General features: G+C 31.1%; 2 protein-coding genes across 3 annotated transcripts in view; one reads left to right on the top strand and one right to left on the bottom strand.

Moving 5' to 3' along the window:
- Ac78C (adenylyl cyclase 78C) overlaps nucleotides 1–23,064 on the bottom strand; it is a 757,610-nt gene that overhangs the window by 112,215 nt on the left and 622,331 nt on the right. The window lies entirely within an intron of this gene.
- The window catches only part of LOC140437892 (uncharacterized), a 77,047-nt gene continuing 63,225 nt past the window's right edge, over nucleotides 9,243–23,064 (top strand). Inside the window, exon 1 of the mRNA XM_072527685.1 lies at nucleotides 9,243–9,450. The gene's annotated coding sequence lies outside the window, so the exon portion shown is untranslated. The remainder of the gene's footprint in view (nucleotides 9,451–23,064) is intronic.

Raw genomic sequence — 23,064 nt, 5'->3', positions numbered from 1 at the left:
TGAGATAATTTTAATTTAAAAACATAAATATTTATAATTAATTTATACCTCTTTAATAAAATTGTAAATAATTTATTTATAATAGATTTTATGAAAACAACAAATTGTCGTATTCAATTGTTTCTAAAAATAGTATTGCTTTGGAAATATTAATTAAAATAATTTTTCTAATGGCTATTTTTTATTATTTTATTATTATTCTTTTTAAGTTAGAGTTAATTTCATGTTATCGAATGAACTATCCTACAATAAAGTCCCAAGAATGCAACTCAGTAATATTGGGAATATCATTTTAAAGTCATCTACTTTAAAATATATGTTAATGTATATATATATATATATATATATATATATATATATATATATATATATATACAGGATATACAGGGTGATTGATTAGTACAAGGAAGCTCAGTAGAATCTGTTATAGTAAAAATTACAAAAAAAAGGTATTAAAAAAATTGTAGGCAGCTTTAAACTCCAAATTTTAAAATTAGTTACAATCTTACAGGGTGTTCCATAAGATGGTGGCAGACCAAACTTTTGTTTTTTTAAACGGAACACCCTGTATTTTATTTTAAATTTGAAATCTGCTTTACTTCCACATCACAACAATGTAAAGTTTTATTATGTTATACCGGGGATTTAAGAAGTTATAACCAATATTACCTGAAAATCGTATTAAGTTTAACTCCCTGTATAATTAAAAAGGAGTATAGTAACATTGATCTATTGCAACCGTAGTTTTTTAATAATTGTTAAAAATTTTAAAACATATTTTTCATAATATTCGTTAAACGTTAAACGTTAAAATATCTACCAAATTAATACTTTGATAGAAAAACAAAAATATCTAGAAAACTAATAACTTTAGGTATAGGGAGTACTTTATAAAATTTGAAGTACGATATTAGTACTTTTCGATAATGATATAAAATACAGGATGTTCTATTTAAAATTACCAAGAAAATAATGTACTTGCATTTTGACTTACCCTGTATTTGATTTAACGAATATTATAAAAACGAATATGTTTTATAATTTTTAACAATTATTAAAAAACTATTGTTGCAATAGATCAATGTTCCTATATTCCTTTTTAATTATACAGGGAGTTAAACTTGATACGATTTTCAGATAATATTGGTTATAACTTTTTAAATATCTGGTATACCATAATAAAACTTTACATTGTTGTGATGTGGAAGTGCTAAGTGAACTAATTTTAAAATGTGGAGTTTATACCTGCCTACAATTTTTGTCAATAACTTTTTTTTGTAATTTTTACAATAACAGATCTACTAAGATATCTTAATTGTTATAAACAAAGCTGCTATGAATTAAATAAAAAAAGAGGCTAACATTGTCCCAAATTATTTTAGGACAAATTTTTTTTCTTTTTAATTTGTATAAAAATTTAGGCTTTTTAAAAATAAAAAAACAATATTCTTACAGGCAATGGTTAAAAAGTTATTCTAATTGTTTATAAGCAAAAAAATCGACATGTTTTTGCAAAATTATTTTGCAATATTTAAAATTAATTTTCTTAATTTTTTTTAATGTTAATAATAGAACAAGTCTTGTTCTTTCAGAAACTGTCATTATAATTACTAAAACTATATAATTTTCTGACTTATATTGTTGCAAAAAAAATTAATTTGGGATAAACAAATAAAATAACTTTTAAACTATTTGACCGATCACTTTCAAATTTTAACTATATTTTAAGCACTCTAAGACACAGCATTTCATGAAATATAAATGTTATAAGTTTATTTTCAAAAAAGTTATTAACATTTATAAAAAACCGAAATTTTTGACCTATTTTGCAATTTGTTAAGCAACAAATAAGGATAGAAACATTTAGAAAACACCATTTTGAAGGTTTTTATATGACTTAAAAGTTTCTTTTCTTATAAAATTTGTTTAAAATGCTTCACTTTTTGTCGATAGACGAAAAAAGCAAAAATTTTCGGTTTTTTGACCATAATTTGTTAATAACTAATTAAGTCCAAAACATCGACTGCAGGAAACATATAGGTTTTTGTTACAGAGGTCCATACTATTTAAAACAACTGTCGTTTGCCTGGCCGGACGAGTGTCAAAAACAGGGTACTTTTTTTGCTTATTTCCCTGGTCTATATATCGTGAACGATTGAATCGATTTGCCCTTTTTTAGTTTTGAAATATTAATTTGACGTTCTAGAAAAGTCTAATAGGTGAGAAAATATGAGGAAATTATAAGGAGAATAGTAGAAGCAACGATTTTATTTTCTCATACCAATAACTACATTATATTGTTATACCAAATGTTGTATACGACCCTCTTCTACTACAGTTGTAGTTTATTTAAACATAAAGCGACGTTTAATAGAAACTTCATGTCTATTTACTTTTTTTGTTTCGCTTAAACTTGAAAAAATATAATGAAATTGTAAGAACAATAGTAAAAGCAGTTTTATGTTACCATACAAACAGTTATACTGATCTATACCATATACCACAAGATACCAACTTTTATTAGATGTTGTATATGCAGTGTTTTAAAGAATGTGATTTTTACTCGAGAGTAAAATATTTTTATTTTTGACAGAATTATTTATGCTTCGAATTAAAAATAATTAGGGCCTGCGTAGCGCAAACGGTAGGATGCTTGCCTCGCATGCCGGTGGTCCGGAGTTCAAATCCTACCGCCGGCAAGAATAACTAGACATTTTTAAAAATGTCTATAGGCCCCAGGTCGACTCAGCCTGAATAAAATGAGTACCTTGGGTAAAACCAGGGGTAATAATAGGCGGTTGAAGCGTAGCACTGGCCATGTTACCTTCCTTGTATACCGTAGGCCCTAGATATAGCAGACTACCCTGCTATACTCCCAAAGCCGCGAACGCGGTATAAACGGGAGACTATTATTATTATTAAAAATAATTTAAAAATATTTAGCATTGTTTATTTACGAGTACAATAGAAAACTATTTTTTAACATTTTCTCTGCAATAAAGTTAAAAATTTAAGTTTGTGCATTCATTCAATATTAAAATTCAAAATTAAAAATACTAAAATCTACTGATATGATAATTTATTTACAGTCGTTGGGTTGCGCCAAATTTAGATAACTTACAGTTACTTTCAGTAACGCTGAGAAATCATTTGACTTAATATTTACTTAAAGTAATGAACAAAATTTAATATTATTCAATAATAGTTTTGTTCACGGAGACAGTCCCTGACTAGTTTTGGATGAATTTCAGACTTATTCGGGATTAATGTTGTGCGCTGGCGCGATCAGTTACTAGTTTTTAACAGTCAATTCACCGCGAACAATTTCCAGGCGTTTCTGACTGTTTTTAACCCCAAAACATCAACACGTTGTTTTATTTATATGTACAAGGAGGAACACAGAAGTTTGACAAAATTTGATTTTAAAGACGATATTGCCAAAACGTGTAAGTAAAAAATAGGGTACTGTGTAGTAAGACGGAACAATGTCTACGGAGATTAAATTAATAAGAATGACCCTGAACGTCCAGAATTTCCTCTAAATCCTCATCTCTGGATGTAAAATGATCACTCATCTGTAAATAACAATAGATCCTTAATACCGATAAATATGTGTACTGTTTTTAGTTCCATATTTATAATGTAATAAAATGTTAAATACTTACATTTTATTCTGATTTATTTATATCATTAAAAAAATCGGTTGCTTGTAAAGTCGGTTTTACGGGAGAAGATTTTACGTGACAACGTCTTTTTCTCGGTAGAATAATATTGATTTAAACTAATAATTTACTTAACACTATCAACATTTGTCAATAGTATGACATAACCTATAAACTCAGTTTCTCAACTTTTGTGTCAATCTAACAATTAATCAATCAATCATAGTTTACGATAATGAAATATTAGTGTACAATTATTTACCTTTATTGTTGTAGTTGTTGTAAATGACGAATCTAAGCACTCCACATTTTCACTACAGACACAGCTGACGATACTTTAACCACACGTGTGAACTTGTATTATGACGCTTTCTCGGTTTTCCAACGCCAAGAACGCTCGAGAAAGACAGAGACACAAGCACGCACCGATTCAACGCGCCTAATTCTCTAGTGCTGCGCGCGCAGCGGACCGATCATGTCTGAGTGGGAGAGAGACGCAAGGCATTCGCCGGTCCGGCGGGCCTCTCTCTCTCGTTCGGTGACTCATCGTAACAGACGTGAACGGGCGTTACACTTTTTCATGAGTGACTCCGAGCCAAAACCTAATTTAAGACGTTGTCACGTCAAAAGATGAAAGTTTTAGTACATTTATTTAAAGATGTAGAACGTAAAAATTCTATTGCCACGTCTCAACAAAAATAAATAATAGGTTAGTATTAACGATTGACCAAAAAGAAAAATAAGCAAAAAATCTGATAATTTAAAGTTTCTATAGCGCTGGCGCTAACTAAAAATCCGCACTCTAATCCAGGAACCAAATGGGCTGATTATGAACCAGTTAGAACAATTCCGCGAAGATCGAACTCTTTGTCAAAGTCCAGGAATTTTAACACCGCGAACGTTTGAAAGCAGAACTGCGCATGCGAATCAATCAGAAACCAGTCAGGGACCGTCTCCGCGAACAAAACTAATAACACCTCAAATTCAAAGTAATGATTCGAAATAAAATTCATTATTAAATATATATATATATATATATATATATATATATATATATATATATATATATATATATATATATATATAATATATATATGGTGTAAATAAATAAATTTTGACGTGACAACGTCTTAAATTAGGTTGTGGCTCGGAGTCACTCATGAAAAAGTGTAACGCCCGCTCACGTCTGTTACGATGAGTCACCGAACGAGAGAGAGGCCGGCCGGACCGGCGAATGCCTTGCGTCTCTCTCCCACTCAAACATGATCGGTCCGCTGCGCGCGCAGCACTAGAGAATTAGGCGCGTTGAATCGGTGCGTGCTTGTGTCTCTGTCTTTCTCGAGCGTTCTTGGCGTTGGAAAACCGAGAAAGCGTCATAATACAAGTTCACACGTGTGGTTAAAGTATCGTCAGCTGTGTCTGTAGTGAAAATGTGGAGTGCTTAGATTCGTCATTTACAACAACTACAACAATAAAGGTAAATAATTGTACACTAATATTTCATTATCGTAAACTATGATTGATTGATTAATTGTTAGATTGACACAAAAGTTGAGAAACTGAGTTTATAGGTTATGTCATACTATTGACAAATGTTGATAGTGTTAAGTAAATTATTAGTTTAAATCACTCTGCAATCAATCGTAATTCAGTCGATTGAGAAGAAACAGCGCGTTTCAACTGCAAACAACTATTGTGCAATTTAATAATATTCATATCAATAAATATTCTACCGAGAAAAAGACGTTGTCACGTAAAATCTTCGCCCGTAAAACCGACTTTACAGGCAACCGATTTTTTTTTATATTAGTTTTACTATAAACCAAACAAATGATGATGGCCCAAAAGCTATTTTGTAAATAGTAATCTTTCTATTTGTAAATACAAATCCATCAACGATTATACAGTTTCAAAAATGTAAACATTAAACCTTTGATTTATTGTTTTACGTTGTTTTATATTGTATGTATTAGTAGTGAATAATTTTTAGTTTACAGATACTTTTAATCTGTCAAAATGTAACTAACTTCACAAACAAAAATGATTGCTCTCCACATCTGAAGTTTATCCTTAGTTTCACAAATAATATCAGCTTTTTAGGTATGGTTTTCGACCAAAAGCTCTCCTGGAACAAACATACAGAAGAACTGTATGTCAACAAAAAAATAATGCCAACTAGGACTAAATTTTATGAAAACTATTTCCTGCAAAAACTTGGGAGCAGATAAAAAATACACTATTACATGTATAAATCTTTACTTCGATCCAAACACGACTATGATGCGATAGTTTATTCATCAAGCAAAGTATCAGTATTGAAAACATTAGAAACTGTTCAAAATACAGCTCTACGAATAGCTACAGTTGCGTTTCGAACGACACCAGTTGAAAGTTTACAATGCTTAACAGGAGAACCACCACTAAGTTTATGATGCAAATACCTTTCTCTCTCATATGCTTCTAAAATAGCTAGTAATAAAGAACACCCTACTTATACCAATACGTTCACAGATCGAATTTCAAGACACTTTCTCTACAGCAAGACTAGATCCCCCATTTTACGAAAGAGTTAGAAGAAACCTTCATGACCTACATCTTGAATTTCCTGAAATTCTCCCAACAAATATCCTAACTTTTCCACCTTGGTTAATACCAATTTCCAAGATTAATACTAACCTTAGTATATATAAAAAACGTGAGACTATAACAGACCTGATCAAATAATAATTCTTAACAGAAATGGAAACTTATAAAAATCACTATAAGATATACACTGACGCATCCAAATCTTCAGACGTTATTGGTGCAGCCATCCTTACACCAAATACATCCTAAATCAATCCCATTACTTCGTCATACACTGCGGAGTTGTTTGCAATATTACGAGCACTTATCCACATAAAAGAGTCGAAACAGTCCCCGTCTCTTATAAAAACCGATTCACTAAGCTCAATTCACACTATCAAACGTTTATAAACCAATAATCGGAAGGAAATCAAACAATTAGTGAAACCGTGGATCCAACCCACAGCGAATAGACACGACCAAGTGAGAATAACACGTTTGCGACTAGGACACAGTAACTTTACACATAAACACCTCTTTACGCGAACTGTGCGGCCAATGTGTGAAAATTGTCAAGTAACACTCTCCGTGAAGCATATACTAACTCAGTGTAAAACATATGAAGCAGCAATAAAGAAGCACACTATCCCAAATAATATAAAGGAAGCCATAGGAAAAAACATAAACATTAAAAACACAATAAGTTATCTTAAAGACTCAGGACTGTATCAATTATTGTAATTTTTTTAACTTTTTTACCTGTATTATATTTTTTGGGTCGCTAATAACCCTGGTGGTTACAGCGTAAATAAAAAAAAATGATTGCTAAATTTACAAGAGTTAAACTGGGATTAGTGAACCGAGAATACATACTATATTGATTTTATTATCATTCTGCCGTTTGTTACTTTATACCTATATTATTAATAACAGTAGGCAAATTTAAAATAATTTTTGTGTATTATAATATATATAATAATATAATATATATAATAATATATATAATAAAATAAAAAAGAACAGATGGGTTTTACTGAGTTAATTTTTATATTTATCTTGATTCTATTCATTTATTTTTTAAATTGTTTTAAAGCGTATCAATTATTATGTTTAGTAAAATGCCCCGAAGCAAATCAAACCCAACAATGTATGTAGGCAAGCCGTAAGACGTAAACGAATTGCAAGGGCTAATATATCGGGCGAACAAACTACTCAAAAAAATAAAGATAAGAGAATGAGGACAGAAAAATCTTATGTACATTTTGACCAACGTGTACGACAGAATATATTACGAACTAGAATTGCACGTGAGCAGCATATAGCGACATCCAGAACATACGAACGAGAAAGACAGCGAATCAACCGCGCTTTTACACGTATATCATTTGTTCGCCTTGCATTTGAATATGCCCAAGACATTAATAATTTTGAGCATTTTAAAATTGCTATTGGTGCATTGGACATACAATGTCAGTATTGTCAGACATTGCAGTTTTTCCATAAAGTACTTGGCATCTCTTGCGCATCAGGAAAAGTTGTGTTCCACCTCTTACCATTCTACCAGAACCTTTAAAATTATTGGTGATTAAGAAAATTGTATAGCAAACCTAATGCAATGTGTAACATTAAAAAAAGTAGTGGAATGGTTGCAGTGATGCAAATGAGTTCAGTTACTATCTTTGATGAATGTTCTATGGCTCATAAACATTCACTCGAAGCAATACATAGAAGAATGCAAGATTTAAACGGCAACGAAAAACTATTGGGTGCTGCTGTCTTACTATTGTCTGGTGACTTTTTTCAGATATTATCGGTTATTCTTCTCTTTACATATCCGGATGAGATTATTGCATGTTTAAAACAATCGTTTTTATGTCGAAACAGTTCAATTGACTATTAACATAAGAGTACAAGTGCAAAATGATGGAGCCAATATTTACCAAATATTTGCTAGATATTGGAAACGGTAAAATAAAACTGCATCCAAATACACCATGAATCAAATCAGATAATTTCTGCACTTTTGTTGAGACCAAATATAAATTAATTGTAAGTGTTTTAATGGCTATACTGAATAATTTCGCAATTTTGGTGGCGAAAGATGTTGATGTTGACAAAATTAACTTCCGAATTCAACAGTAGGGAACCAGGTGATCTGATATCTTTTAAATCAATCGACAGTATTGTTAATGAAGACGAAGCCGTACATTATCCAACAGAGTTTTTAAATTCTCTGGTTATACCAGCGATGCCACCACATAATCGTCACTGGAAAATTAGCTCACCATTTATTTTGCTACGCAATTTGAACCCACCCAGAATATTATGCAATGGCACACGGTTGTGTTTTTCACCAGAAATACTATTAAAGCAACATTCAATCCCATACGGATTTACCATCCGTAAAGACTAGTTATCACGATTAACGTCATTATGAAGTTAAGAATTTATAAGAACCACCTGATGAGATATTTTTACATACACATAATTTTGATTTTAAACTGAGAAATTCGTTTTATTTCTTATTAGAATTACTTTTTAATATCTTAGTGTTCTTCGTATAGCTTGCCGATATCTAAAATTTAATAGTTAGACAAATATTTCTCGAATAATTGAAGCACTGACATATTTATGTCACTTGTTTTCATGCTAGCGTAAAAAATATAAGTACTAGCGGAATAAACACTAATCTCATCAAATACTGTTTAGTCTAGTATCTTCATATCAAGTGCTGATTTTTCTCGGTATATTCTGTGTCTGATGGAACACACGCATATTATAATCATCATAAACATGTCTTTTAGCATCTAAATTGGTACTAACCAAATAAAAATAACTTTGCTATCACACCAATACCTTAAAAAATAGGTTATCTCCGGGTAATTGTTTTAAAATTTATATAATTGTCATTTGGAATGCACAGTCGTGTGCGTATTTTAATGCTTTTGCCATATTTATTAGTTAAGTAATGCCTCGGTAGTTAGAATTACAATGACATTATGTAAATTAAATTATTTCGAACTAAAAATCCATGACGACAACACAAATATCTCTCTAGCCGAACCACTACGTTCTCGCGTTCCTCTCCAACTTACACAAAATTGAATTTTAGCCGTCTTAAATTGATTCACAGCAGGCGATCAGTCCATTCATTAAGAATTTATAGGTTGCGGTTAACTACTCATTTTTTGTTAATGTTTCCTCCGATGTAACTTTCCAGAAGGTAAGTTTGATTTTATTTTGGTAAACTTAATTTAAGTAAACAGTCGCGTTTTTTAACGCATCGTAAATCTTTTACTGTGGATGGGTCGTTCAAAATGTAATGCTGGGTGAAGGTCACTGTTTCGTAATTTGCTGCGTAGTGTGTTGAGATAATCACTTATTTCGCGTAACTGTCGCTATTTGTTTGGGTAGAATGGTAGATTCGAAATATTGTGATTCTTTTACTTCTAAGGCTGTTGTAGTCGTTCATCAGTTTTCATTTCACACTGCAGAAATGTAAGATACTATTTCGCGAATTTGCCATGAACGTACAGTTAGCATCTTAATAAATTATTTTTTACTTTCTGTCATATTTATTAACATGTTAACCTTCTTTCATCAACCTAAATATAATTTAAAATGTAAACTTTCCTAATAAAATATTTCTGTTAGCAACTCTAGTTAATGTGATGGGTGAGATGCAAACAATACATTTTTGTTGAGATTAGAAGAGTGGACATTTTAAATTAATTAAAGAAAAATAAAATATTTGAAATATAATCTATAAGATTGAATTGTTTTGAAGCTATTGTTATTTTAATATTATTTACTCCCTTAAAATATCTTCGTATTTACCTTTATTTTAACGTTCCTATTTCTACTTTTCTCAAACCGTTCTCAAAATACAAATTAAAAAAATTAAATTTAACAAAAACAAAAGAAAAAAGTTTAGTTTGTATTTTAAGAACGATTTTTTAAGTGGAAATCGAAATGTCAAAATTATATTATGTCAAAGTTAATAAATATTTATCCAATATTGTTGTTAATTCTCATTCAGGATAATAATAGTTATTTAACCAACAAGTGTATTAATAAGGGCGATTAACAATTGAGATATTTTAACGCGTGAGCGAAGCGAGCGCGTTAATGTTCGAAATTGTTAATCGCCATTTTAATTCACGAGTTCGTTACAAAACTTTTCCGTCGACCGAACTTTTCAGAAATAAAAATATCTTAGTTTAAATTTTTATTTACTTAACGATAAATAATGACAGACAGTAGGTACTTACAGCGACTATGTCATTTTAAATAATTTTTTAATGGGAATATAAACAGGTACCTATATGTTTGGTTGCCTACACCACAGGTCACTGCCAATCACAAAGCGTTAAATGTGGTTAAATTAATTTATACAAGCAATGTATGTTGTGTTGCATATAATAAAATCGTTTATTAATAGAAAATCATTCATTAATAGGGGTCATTAATCAATGATTTTGAGGGTATTAAAATTAATCATAAATGGATGGTCGACGGAAAATAATATTATACTGAATAATGTTCTTAATATAGGCCAGTCATTAGAGATTTGATCTCTAGAAACGAGACAAACAAGCGGAAATTTGCTTGAAACGTCACTCCCTCCAAAAAGATGCAAACATTTGCCACTCGTATCCTCCAGCTTCCCCTTAACCCTCCCTTTTCGTAGGAACAAATACGGAAAACAACAATTTATTAAGAATCTGTACGTAGTAGAAAAACATTTTTCAAACAAAAAATGTAGCTGAGATATTTTTGAATAAAATTGTTTATTAGCACTTTTTACGTAGATTAAACCGTTTTTTCACAAATAAAGCTTAAAGCGACCGGAAAATTTGAATGCCAATTATGCGCGCGAAGTCAATTTTTTAAATAAAATTTGTATCAACACGTCGGTAAAAATTCGATATCTTTTCATCAGAGTGTCTTATCGACAATAATCAAGATGCATTTTAAAGGTGCAGAGTGCATCTTTGGTAATTAATTTTTGCATTTTGCTGCAAATGAAGTCAGTTTCTATAAAGTTGTTAAATAAATAAATGAAATAAATAAAATAAAAAAATATTTTTGAATGTAAACTTATGTAATTGTATATTTAAACGAAGTTTTTAGTTTTGATCAACTTTTCTTAGTAACGATGTTCGATATTGTGAAATATAAAAGTACATACTTTACTCTTGAGCGAAATTAATATTTTTTGACATAACTCGTACCTATACTATTAATAAAATTTGATATGAAAAAAAATTTATAAATTTTTATATAAATTTGATTATATCTGATGATTGTATTTTAGATTTTAGAACTTGCAGAACTTTTTATGAAAAATAATTTTTTTTCGTAAAATAATAATAAAAAGTTTTCCATATGGTTCCAACGTAACATATTGTACATAAATGAAAATTAAAAACAACTAAGACTTCTTGTTTTAACTGTAGTCTTCTATTTCATGATCTTATGTCATAAGTTACATATTATGTTTATATTAAAGCCACAATTAATAGTACTAAAAATTACATTTTTATTGTTATTTTAACATTTCAATTTCCACTCCGAAATAGCCATGCTTTTAGTTGATAATTTTGAAAGTTATGTTTGAACGAGGATGATATAAAATTCTGATTGTTTTATGTGTTTATCCGATATACTCGATATTGGTACCGGTAAATGGCCGTTGTTTACTGTAGTTATTTATAATTAAAACATTTCATTCAAACATTTAAAGATCAAAATATTAAATTAAAGAATAATTAAACTAATTAAAAAATAAATAAACAAAAAATATGTTCAATTGATGATTCATTACGATGTCGGAATTAAAATGAAAATAGTTTAATGTTAAATGCATTAGTAATCAAAATAAATTCGGACGTCATACAAATTAACAAATGAGTGTCTATATATGAAATAGTTACCTAAATGTTAACCAACACGATAAGGCATCATTTTAATAACAAAATAGACAAACATATAGATCAAATGAACACATCAAAAATATTTAAGAAGCACAATTTTTTTTTGTCATATATACATCAATTTTGATTGGATTTTTAAAAAATGGCATACCACCGTAATGCCTCATTAGTCAGCGGCGAATTCGTCTTAATTTCAGATTAATATGATTTCTAGGTGATGAAATAATTAAACAAGATGTAATTAGTGCATTAACATAATGGAAATTTTTAACATAAAAGTCAATATGATACATAAAATTTTTGAATGTTGAAAACAGTTAAAGAAAGCGATCAAACTTTTAAAAATTAAAAAAAAAAACATGTTTATAAAAAATTCAAGTAGCTTCCAACAAGTTATGTAGAAACTTAATGGTAACAGATATAAAAATAATGTAACTGGCACTTCTAAACTTCAGGCAATTAGTTTTAATAAACACTTCTGTTCGTCTGCTGAGAGAGTAATAAATGAACTTGAGGTTTCTCAGCTAACTTTTGATGACTATTTAACGTTTACACCACAAATAAATATTCCGTGTTTTAATTTTCAGCCAGTGAACTTTAATGATGTTGACATAGCTATTTCAGAAATCAAAAATGGTAACAACAAAGATCTTGATGAAAAACTATTAAAACCATTAAAAATATAATTGTCCAACCTCTAGCAACTTAAATAAAGTTGTTATTTAAGTTGTTAGATCAATCAATCAATATCATGTAATACTTACATTACTAAAGTTTTCAAAACCGCAAAGGTAATAACTCTATTTAAGAGTAAAGGATCTATTGACGATAACAACAATTATTGACCCATATCTTTGTTGCGCATCTTATCAAAAATTTATGAACGAATTTTAAAACATCAAATAAATCTACATTTTAAATCTAATAAAAATCCATCTATAAATCCAAACTGCATTTCATATTGTTTTTTTTTTCTTTTTCACACTCATTGTTTATTCTACTCTTGATGATACGTTTCGGACATTATTTTTTTGGTGAAGGTATGAATTCAGGCCTCAACCAGTCTTTTGTGATTTCACCTGCTAAATACGCATGATTGAATAGCTTTATCAATAAAACATAGAATCAAATTTTTCTTCGTGAATTAATTTTAACATATCTATTGTAATATTATCAGGGCCAATAGTTTTTTTTGTTAACTTTTAGCATGCAATTTTCATACCTTTAGTATTTCTGGTCCTTCGTCTTAACCCAATGTCTGTTGTTCTTGTGCCATTAAATAGTTTATACGTACATATATCAAGTTGTTCGAATAGCTTCTGTGTTTATTATCATTTTCTCTGTCGAGTCTACACTTAACGTATGGTCATAAAGTTTTGGGAAAAATTTCAAAAGCATATATCTCTGAACACAATAATCTTATATTTTTATTAAATTATTCAACAATTTAACTTAACTATCCTTATTATAAATCAAAATTCAAATGACAGACAAGGGACGATTATTTTCGATTTGCCTAATAATTCCCCTGACACGTTGCATCATCCTTTGGACGACCTCGACGTCAATTTCTCTAATTTTTGTATATATAAGGCGTCTTAACTGTTCCTGATTTTGTGCTTCCCATCCGTTATTATAGACTTTCCGACTTATTATTGCCCAGAACTCTTCAATTGGACGAGCCTGAGGTAGGTTGGGGGGATTGTCTGCTTTCGGTACAAAGGTAATGTTGTTAGTTTCGTACCAGTCCCTTGTGATCCTCGCGTAATGACATGAAGCAAGATCTGGTCAAAAGACTATTTGATCATTTGCATGATGTGTGTTCACAAACTGAAGCAATTTAGAGAGACATCTTTGAATATAAATATTTGCGTTTAAGGCTTCGCCTCGAACAACACCAATGTAGGGCTGTGAGATAAAGCCAGCCTCAGAAATTGCACACCATACCAAAATTTTGTCCTCAAATTTTTTCTTACTTTTGAATTTTATTTCATCAGGTACATTTTGACAAAGTTTTACAGTTGGACAAAGTAAAATATTTTTCATCGTCCATCACGATCAACTTGTTGACGAAATGCACTCACCTTAACGCGCGGCAACATCTTGGAATTCTCTCTAATTGATCCTCTGTGTATTTTGGAGCTTTCCTTCTTTTCCGGTAGATAATATTGTTACTCGATAGGGTCCTGTATACTGTAGTCTTTCCAACATGAAATCTTCTGGCCAGTTTTCACTGTGAGACCCGAATTTTATTCTTAGCTGCTTCAATCAGTCTTGCCTCTCTTATATGGTTCAAAATCCGCGGTCGGCCACTTTTACGCAAGTTAACACATGGTATCCCTTCTTCACATTCTCTGATTGTGCGATAAATTGTCGATTTGCTTATGTTTTGATCTCGATAAATATTAACAATATCTCGTTTCGACATTCGCCCAACCATATTATAAACACCTTGACGAATATCAATGTTATAAGACATTTTGCAGAGCACAAACCAAAATATTCTGCTTTGTTTATTAAATGTCAATAACTGATGACATTTCAATTTCATGGCCTTCTTTGTTAAATGCATTATGCTTCTCAATCAGACCAGGTGAAATTTTTCCCAAAACTTTAGGACCATACGTTATGTGAATTGTCTTGTAGTAGAGGTCTTTACTAGAGCTATTTATCTGCTTTTTTGTTAACATTGAATGTGCCGTGTTTGTATTCTATTCCATTTTAATCCATCCATCCATTTTTCTTTCGCGATCTTTATCTCTTGTGCTATTTTAATTTTTGTTGTTTCTTATATTCCTGCTGTTTCACTGTTGTCTCCTTAGACTGCTGCACCAGTTCAATATTTTCGTTGATCATCCATTGTTGTTTTTTTTTATCTTTAATTATTTTTAAAAGTTAGTGTTTTTATTATTTATGAGATATTATCTGTATATATTTACCGCATTTTTACATCATTGTTTTTATGTATTATTTTACTAAGCTAGTTATTTAGATATTTTTCTATTTGTTTTGCGATATCTTCAGTTGTGCTTATTTTTGGTGTTTTAGAACTTTTTCTACTAGACTAGAACTAGAAATTTTTTTGGAGCTTAATTTTGATCTCCAGCTGTTCAATCACAAATTAGTCTATTCATTTGTAATCTCACATTAAACTTAATTTCTTGAATTTAAATGGTTTCACCGTGTATAATTGTAAAACATATCAATTAGTATCTTAACTACAGTTTGTTTAATTTCCTGCAAACTATAGATTGCCTAATAGGTATTGAGGAAATGCTTGCAATTATTTCCTCGGTTTAAAATATATTTGTCATATTTTAACAGTCAAAGGTTCTTCTATGCCGACGGCAATACACTTATTTGATGAATCGTAGCATTTTAGTGAGATTATAAATATAGCTTCGGGACTAGCTTAAAACGCAGCCTATTATAAATTTTTAGCTCAACAACAACTATAGTCTAGGAATTCAGTAACTGTCCATAAAACCATATTTTACTCCACGACTTCAACATTTTATTTTATTATCATCGATCGAAAAGAATCGGACACAGGGAATTAGAAACAATTCGAAATTATAATTACATTCGAATTGTCCACCAGCTATTTACTAGAATATAATCCCTATGATTTGTGTTTGTATGTGGATTATCTCCTGATTCCCTCTATTTTTAAAACCTTCTCTTGCGTAGCTTAAGCTAAGTATTTGTTATTATAATATCGTGTTCCTGACAGAACTGGTAAAACCTATCGCCTCGTTCATTGTTTGTTCAATGGCTTTTGTTTAGGTTCACTTTCCAGTTAGACTACTCTATCTACCTATCAGAAGAACTTAAGTCTTTTCTACTTTAATATTAGTATATTACTTAATAGTATTTTTTTTGCTATTATATATATTAAAAATAAATTTTTATGACACTGTAGATTTTCTATCTGCTATAATAGTACCAGGATAAGATCCCACTGCAGGATCACTATGTTTATAACGTACTTTATCAAACTCACATTTTTACATTCATTTAACATTAATAATAGGTTGCCAGTGAAAAACGGGCCGTAAATATTTTTAATTCAATTAATAGTAATTAGTTTCGGACAAAAATTTATTTCCTTTATTTAAGTTTTAAATAAATTACGCTGCTCATGACGTAAATGCATGTTTCTTATATAAAATTAAACCTAATTTTTAAGTCTTAGAGTCTTAATAAATCTTAAAAAAATGGTCCAAAGTTAGGGTTACCAGCTGTTAACGACAAGAGGTTTCAAAGAGAAAGTAGAATACAGTTAGGGCACAACGATACTGCTTTGACAAGTGATAATATTACTGTCCCGGAAGTATATTGACACAATTGTGAAATTTAAAAAAATGACTTTATTGTATTGGTATGATCAAAACTGCACTTTATAATCGTCAGAGTTGTACTTACGAAATCCTCTGTCATAGCGAAATTCGTAAGTACAATTATGACGATTTACAAATGCAGAAAATGCAGTTTTGATCCTTCCAATACAATGAAGTCATTTTTCAAAATTTTACAGTTGTGACAATGTACTTCCGGAACGGCGAACACGTATATTATTATATCTCTATCGATGCATGCTTTAAAAACTCACACAACTAACACTTTAATCCAGTAGCTATGCTCGCTAGCTGTCTTTTATTTTATCTTTAATACCTAAGAAAATCAAAGAAACGAAGAATGTGCAGGAAAGATTAGAAAGACAACATAACAGCTTTAATATATACAGGAAAATTAAAGAAACAGCTAGCATAAACAAAAAAAGAGGTATTGAAAATAGAATAAACAAAAACAACAAAATATTAATTGAAAGTGCAAAGAAAATAAATAGATGGAAAGCATATTTAAAAGAGCTATTTGAAGAAGACGAAAGATGGACACAATAGAAATAAGAGGTAGAAATCGACATACAATTACCAAAGGGGAAATTGAAAAAGCACCAAAAATATAACAAATGATAGCAATGGGACCGGATTGAAATACCTAAGCTTATTAAGACTAATAACAGATTACTACATTATTATACTATTAGAAATATTCAATGAAATTTGCTATACCGGGAAAACTCCGAAAGAATGACAACTATTTAAGTTCATCCCAATATCCAAAACAATATCAATTTACTAATGTTTGTATTTTAAGAACGGTTACCGAAGTGGAAATTGAAACGTCAATAAACGTACTTTAATCTCTAATTGTGGCTTATTCCCATTTAAGTAGTAATTACTTTAACATGCCACAAAAAAATAGCTTTAGAACAATATTAAGAAACCGTTATGGGCTATACAAAATTTTCGGAGATTGGAGATTCTTTGCAAGAAACTGGCATTTTGTCAAAATTTCGTCAAATTTTTACGAAGATGTAAAGACAACAACCTAATACCAAAGGGCTTAAAGTTACGTCCAGCATATTCAAGTAGAAGGTTGGAAAACATTCTACATAGAGCCAGTTTGTCCATGAAAATTTACTAATGTTTGTATTTTGAGAACGATTTCCGAAGTGGAAATTGAAACGTCAATAAACTTAGTTTAACCTTTAATTGTGGCGCATTCCCATTTAAATAGTAATTAATCCAAAACGTAAATAGTACCAAAACGTAATTTAAATAGTAAACAATCCCACCATGGAGGCAAGTCACCTATTGAAGTTTTTTCACTCTTTTTTGATAAAGAAGTAAGTGAGAGCATTCGATATTTTACAAATATTTATGCATCGCAGAATAACCGTCACGATTTTAAAATGAATGATACAGATTTAAAAAAAAATTATTGGCATATGTCTATTATCTGGTTATCACACTCTGCCTCAAGTTGATATGTATTGGTCGAAGCTCTTTTTGGACTATTAAAAGAAAAAGGATTCTTTGCAACAGGAACAGTAAGGGAAAATCGCACTGCTAAGTGTCCTCTAGAAGAAAACAAAATTATGAAAAAAAAGGAAAGAGGTTCATATACATGTGCATTCGATTCCAATTTAGAAGTTTTGGTGACAAGATGGGACGATAATTCAGTAGTGACTGTAATGACAAATACATGAGACGTTTTACCCCTTATGCAAACTAAACGTTATAACCGTAAAGAACACAAAAAATTCTTATTCCTCAGCCTAATATAATTCACCAATATAACCAATACATGGGTGGAGTGGATCTGCATGATAATGGCATTGCGAATTACCGTATTAAAATAAGAGGAAAAAAGTGGTGGTGGCCGTTGTTTACTAACATGATTGACAGTATGGTGGTCAATAGTTGGAAAATTTTTAAAATTGCGAATGATTCTAAAATTTCCCAACTGGAGTTTCGTTCGAGATTGGTTCTTAACTTACTAAAATATATTGGACATGCAGAGAATAGTGAAGAAACCGCTACATCATTGTCAAACTCAGTATATGGACGTCCATCTAAATTTGCTTTACCAGATGAAACTAGATTCGACAATATTGGCCACATTATAAAAAGAGACGATAATAGTGCAAGAAGAAAATGTCAGATGTGCAAAAGTAATACTATTTATTTATGTAAAAAGTTAAAGCTACACCCCGAATGTTTCGAAAATTTTCATCTTAAAATTTAATTTACAGTTAAGATACAATATGTTCCTTTTTTAAAAATTGTATGCGTATTCGGCCAAAGGTGCGTATACGCAGTACGCACCCACCTGTTTTTCCTTTCATGAGAAAAAAAAATTCTTTTTGGTTGTAAATTAGTTTAATTTATGTGTTTTTAATCCAATCTAATAAATCAATTGTCAAATTTCTCTTTGTTTATTGTCTCGGCCCTTAATGGGTTATATATAATACGACAAGAATGTGTACTATCACCCCTTTTTTTTGATATGTGCTCAGAAAAATGTTAAAAAAAAAAACAGAAGACTAGTGAATCATCGCAGATATGCAAACGATACAATATTCCTTTAGGACAGCAGAGCAAATTTTGCTTCATTGCACTAAGTAGTAGTAGTATGCGAGAGATGTGGAATATCTCTGAATATAAAAAAAATCAAAAATCATGATTATCAGTAAAAAACTACGTTAAATAAAAAGCTTTAGAGAAAGTACCTAGATACAATTACTTTAGATGTGAGCTAAATGAACAATAGAACTGCAGCCTTGAAATAAAATGACATATGAAGATGGCCAGAAGATCTTTCAATAAAACAAAAGCAGTATTCTGCCCTCCTAAGGAAAACCACAGCATCTACAATACATATAATAATGAGTAAATGGACTTCAAATAATCTGCAACTTTTAAAAAGGGCGAAAATTGTTACAACAATGCGGTTAGAAACGATTTTACTTTATATCAATAAATCTGTAAATAAACTATGTTTAAAAAAAGGAGCAGTAGTTTATCTTAATGTTATGCTTAATATGGAGATATTGGGAAAAATCATAAGTAATATTAAGAACTGCTAATTAAAACTACAGCATGTATATATATATATATATATATATATATATATATATATATATATATATATATATATATATATATATATATATACCGGTATTTAGGCGCCACGCCCTATAACCTGCTGCAAGCCCTTATCTCTTGCCGTACTGCTCCACCATAGGCCGATCAAACACCAGCATATTCTAGTCTAAGCCGCAGATTCATCTAGAATTTTAAACTGCTGCGTTAGCCTTTTTATTTTTCTATACACCGAGCTGGGGCTCTAACCCACATCCACTAAACCATTCGACAGTGAAGCGAATGAGAGTCGGCCGCCTAGACAGCTTGGCTATCTGACCGACTACAGCATCTACGGATGTTATATTTTTGCGGTGTTTTTCTTAGCATAATGTTAAAGAAAATATAATTTAACAACAAAATAAGTTTTTCAATAAATTATTAAAACTACATATTTAATAAAAAAAAATCACATGTATTAGACCGGATAAACCACAACAAACAAAATTTAACACAAAAAAGAAGAAATTAAATATAGAAACAAATTATCTTATTAATCCTTATCTTTCTCAAGGTTTTGCCAAAATTGTAATCTATTTAAAGGCATTATGGTTCTGAGATGTTTAATAAGGGTTTCTTTTTTATTTTTTAATACTTTACATTGAGATGTAAGTGCCTGAGGGCTGGGAAGTTTTTTATTTAAAACTTTATTTTGAAGAACATTCATTCCAAACATACTATCGGAGTTATGAGTTAACTTGTACTTTGGAGAAAATGATTGCTCTATTTTTTAATTTTTGCTTGTGACGCAAAATCTTGCCACTTAAAAAATCCTGCATACTGCACTGTTTTTATTCTAACCTTTTTTGAATGTGCATTTCAAACAACTGTCCCAAAATCGTTAAAATCGTAGGTTTTCTTTTGTTTTTTTTAAAGACAGTTTCACCTAATGGTGGAAGCTCATCGGTGGACATGAATGTGTGTTCTGGTTCGAAATACTAAATACAAATATCTTGAGCAGATATAGCCTCAGAATTTACAATATATACAAGCAGGGTTCACAGTAGGAAAATGATGCCTAGATCATACGTACACATTAGAACAACTGATAGAGAAGAAAATGGCAAAAGGTAGACCGGTCCATCTGGCCTTTGTTGATCTAAAGAAAGCATATGACTCGATACCTAGAGTCAAATTATGGGAAGCAACGAATGATCTCGGAATCCGACAAACACTAATAAAAGCAGTTAAAGCACTATACAAAGAAAACAAAGTAGCTATTAAATGTGGAAATAAAGCCTACAGTCCATTTAAGACGACAAAAGGACTTCTACAAGGCTGTGCTACGTCCCCTACTCTGTTTAAAATATTCTTGGAAAAGACACTCAAACCATGGAGGAGAAAGTGCGAAGGAATGGGCATACCAGTAAGAGACGAATACCTATACACCTTAAGTTTTGCCGACGATCAAGTAGTCATCGCACAAGATGAAGAAGATCTCAGCTTTATGCTCAGAAAACTAGAAGAAGAATATAAAAACAACGGAATGGAAATAAACTTAGAGAAAACCGAATACCTAACAACAGAAAACAAGAATATGAGAAACCTAGAGATAGACGAGGGAAGACAAATAAATGGAACAGATAAATTCAAGTATTTAGGAACCATAATATCGAACCAGGGAACAACAGAAGAAGATATAAACAACAGACTGAGACAAACAAGAAACTGTATAAGACAACTAAACTCAGTGTTGTGGGATAAGAACATTACGATAAAGACAAAAAAGAGAATATATAATACCCTGACAAGAAGTATCCTGACATATGGGTCCGAAAACTGGACAATAAACAAGAGAAATAGAGGTAGAATAAGAGCAGTAGAAATGGAGTTCCTGAGGAGAAGCTGTAGACTTACAAAAAGAGACAGAATTGAAAACGCAGAGATTAAGCGGAGAATGGGAGTGCAATCAGACATAATCGACTATATAGAGGAGAAGAGACTATCCTGGTACGGCCACGTCAGAAGAGCGGACAGAGGACGCTGGATAAACAAAATCACAGAATGGAGCCCGATTGGAAGAAGAAAGAGAGGAAGACCCCGAAGGTCATTTAGAGATGAAATCGACGAGGCTATGGAGAAAAGAACCCTGCGAGATAGAGACTGGAATGACAGGGAAAATTGGAGAAAACGGTTGAGTGAAGGAAGACAGTGAAAACTGTGGAAATCCTTAGTAGTAGTACAAGGAAATACAAAAAACTCCAATTTTTATTTTGACAGCAAATATCAACTCAAAGAACAAAATATTCGACATACCTGTAATGTAAAAAGAAAGCATTAAATAAGCTAATTATTTCTTCTTTTCCCCGTCCAGTAATACAGTCATACCATAGGCATGCAAAAGTTTTTTGTTTTTTTCCTTTGCCCAGGGGTACCAAGTTTTCATTGAATGTCGATATTCTTTGGGTAAATATTGCTTTCTTAAATATATCAATTCTTAGTGACATTATGACTTTTTGTAAGTCAACTTTAGATTCTTACTTAAAGCTCTTAGAGAGCCTTTAAGGGTCGTTGATGTATCTGGTTCATTTGTATCTAAACGGTATAATTATCTTGAATCTCTGTCATGTTGAATGTGTTCTTTCCAGCTATTATATTCACTACATGCTGGATTCGAGTTCTCAGAATTATGCTTTTTATTGTGTAGTTGGAATGCTTCACACAGTTCACACTCTTCATGGCCCAGATTTGTGAAAGATATGTTTTTATTTTTAAGATGTTTTCGATAAACCTTATATGAGCATTGATTAGGAGGGTAGGTTGCTAAATAATCCTTGTGCATGACCTGTATGGTTAAATCACTAGGCAGGTGTTCACGCCTGTAATGGGATATACTGGGATTAAAACTTTCTATATGCGTATCATTGTTGAGAATAATAAAAGTACGCAAGACTGCATATCTTGGACACATACTGAGGAATGAAAAATATAGCCTTCTGCAGGTCATCATGCAGGGTAGAGTCGGTGGCAAAAAGAGAATAGGTAGAAAGAGTAAGTCACGGCTGCGAAATATTCGAGACTGGACAAACACGACTGTAGACGAATTATTCCATGTTGCAAAAGACAGAGAAACTTTTAGAAATGTGGTCGCCAACCTCCGTTAATGGGGACGGCATAGGAAGAAGAAGAATATGCGTATCAAGAATTATAGTAGATATTTTGATTTTAGAAGCCGCCTTCACACGTCCATCTTTTTTAAAGCAGATAGGAGTAGACGATTGAAACATAATTTGTCTTTAGCTTACCGCGCCAGTTACATAGCAAAAACACCGCGATTGTGTATTGCTTAAAATAAACACAGTAACTGCAGGCATCATCAAGTATATGCGGGGTTTTACCTAAGTAATGTTGTAGTTATAGGGTTCTTCCATAGTTCCACGCATGTTTTCGTAGATGCTAGGTTTAGTATTT

This window comes from Diabrotica undecimpunctata, chromosome 3, assembly GCF_040954645.1.
Source record: "Diabrotica undecimpunctata isolate CICGRU chromosome 3, icDiaUnde3, whole genome shotgun sequence".
Taxonomy (NCBI): Eukaryota; Metazoa; Arthropoda; class Insecta; order Coleoptera; family Chrysomelidae; genus Diabrotica; species Diabrotica undecimpunctata.
Note: the sequence above shows the minus strand (reverse complement) of the source record. Positions and strands in the feature narration are given on the sequence as shown.